General features: G+C 44.5%; 1 long non-coding RNA gene across 1 annotated transcript in view; it reads right to left on the reverse strand.

The window, feature by feature from the left end:
- LOC109297241 overlaps positions 1-1,873 on the reverse strand; it is an 11,694-nt gene extending 9,821 nt beyond the window's left edge. Inside the window, exons 1-2 of the long non-coding RNA XR_002097255.1 lie at positions 1,863-1,873; positions 1,066-1,068 (exon numbers count right to left, since the gene is read on the reverse strand). This is a non-coding gene — a long non-coding RNA (uncharacterized LOC109297241). The remainder of the gene's footprint in view (positions 1-1,065; positions 1,069-1,862) is intronic.
- Positions 1,874-2,151: the final 278 nt, after the last annotated feature.

Genomic DNA, 2,151 nt, shown 5'->3' on the forward strand with positions numbered 1-2,151 from the left:
ATGATTTTCAAAACAGTGAGTCTGAAGAGGGAACTTGGAGAGGAAGGATGCAGAATTCGATTTGCATTTCTCCTCAGACTTGTGACAGTGTCATGGGAGAAAGTACAAAGATGCTTTTAGAAGACCAAGTGGGAAATCAAGATTGCTATTACTGGCAGAACAAATAGAGCAATCAACAATTTAGTCTGTGAATAAGCATCCATGAAACCAGGCTCAGGTTTAGGTGACTTAATTTAAGATGCTTAAACCTAAACAGGTAGTGCACATGCGAACAACTGCCTCTTGCTAGGAGGGGTGCAAGCAGCCAGAAATAAGTGAGAAGGGAGGGGCTGGAAGGAATGATGAGGAGCTGGCAGATCCACAGGCAGGGATGACAGGTCGAGGAGGGGCTGGTGGGTCAGCAAGGGATGGAGTCAGGGTGTGGCAAATAGCCTGATCAGGGCCAAGAGGACAAGGACAGCATAATCCTGGGGCTGTATAAAGCGGCTGGGCTTTCCCAGTCCTGGGGATGTGCTGTAAACATGTGCAAGCATTCACAAGGTTGGGTTAAGCATTGCTAGATTGAGTTAACCCTTTATAGATCTAAAGTCAGTTCAAGTCTGAGGTGAAGAAACTAAGATTGGGTGCTCCATTTTTACTTAGCCCTGTGGATGCCTGCATGTTGGGCCTTTTAGATCACCCTAATGTTGATTAGGGCAAACTAAATGTAATGCTTGTACGTACCTCAGTAAGTTGGCAAAACTGATAGATCTCTTTATTCCTGTAGGAACCCTTTCACCTCTTTTTTGAAGTTCCACTGTTTAACACCCTGTTTAATAACATCCCATGAATAGATAGCTAATATGAAACTGAACATATTGTTTCAAAATGTTATTTTCTCTGAAATTCTGTATTTGGGGGGAGAGGATATTAATCTATTAAATTTAATTCAAATTAAATATCTGGGGCTTTTCAATAACTATTAGCAGGAAAAAATGTTTTGTGCCACTTCTTGCTGTTTTCTGTCTGGCTCATGGTCACCTTTAGAAAGACACTGGATGAGGGAGTAGGGGAGAAACCTAGAACTCCCTTGAAAAAGAAAGAGTCATGAAATTGAAAGAGAGGAAATAAAGTTGTCAAATTAGTTTAATACAAAGTAAGGTATAATGCTGGGGGGTGGGGAGGGAGAGAAAGGGGCGTGAAGCTGTCAGAACAAGTATGAAGAGGAACAGAATACTACCTGAAGACTTAGGGCTACAGAAGCAGAGATTATACATGGGTAGAAAAGGTGGACATTTTGTAGGAAATTATGGGCATTTATACACATACTGGAAGTGTGTGTGGGGGGGGAGGGGGCAGTGCTTTAATTAGAGTGGCTCCAAAAGCTTTTCTAATTAAAGTGCCTGGAGTGTCTCCTGTATCAGTGTCTGCACACTGACTGAAAAATGGCAGCCGGGGTGCTTTAACTAAAGCTCATCAAATGAGCTTTAATTAAAACACCCCTGCCACTATTTTTCAGCATGGGGATGCTGATACACAAGATGCTGGATTCTACTGGAGCACAGTAATTACCATGCTCCAGCAGACTTGATTGAGTTGCCTTCAACATGCTGCAATCACACACCCATAGGAGCCATATATATTCTCAGGATCTTGCCACTATTTTATTCAGAGGATCCAAATCTGGATCAAGTGTTCCCTTTGAGAGTGAACAAAAATAAAAGCCTTATTTCTAACTGTAGCAGTTTCTAGATCTGCTCATCTCTAGTCTGTAACTGAGCGGATCTTTTGGACAGCAGTGTAACTAGGAGTGGGTGACCAGGATACAGATGCCGGATGCCTATTTGAAAGGGGCACCAGAGTGGTGTTAAAGGGGGTGCCACTGGATTTCTTGCTGCCACTGGCACTCAGGGAGGGCTAGGGTTGGGGCCAGTTTAAACATTCACTGCAGAGAGCAGGGACAAGAGTTGTTCAGAGCCAGTCTTTCCCAGTCTCCTATGAGAGATGGCACTTCAGCAGGGGGGGGGCATAGGTGTAGGCAGAAGCTAGGGGGTTAACACATCCCCCATCTGCAGCCACAGTCTTTGCTGCTGCCCAGCTTAGTGCAGCACCAACAGTAGGGGACGGTTTGAGGGTCTCTGCAACCAGAGGCTGCTGCATTAACCCACTGCC

The sequence above is a fragment of the Gavialis gangeticus genome, unplaced genomic scaffold (genome assembly GCF_001723915.1).
Source record: "Gavialis gangeticus isolate Ggan-Ray unplaced genomic scaffold, GavGan_comp1, whole genome shotgun sequence".
In the NCBI taxonomy this organism is placed as follows: domain Eukaryota; kingdom Metazoa; phylum Chordata; order Crocodylia; family Gavialidae; genus Gavialis; species Gavialis gangeticus.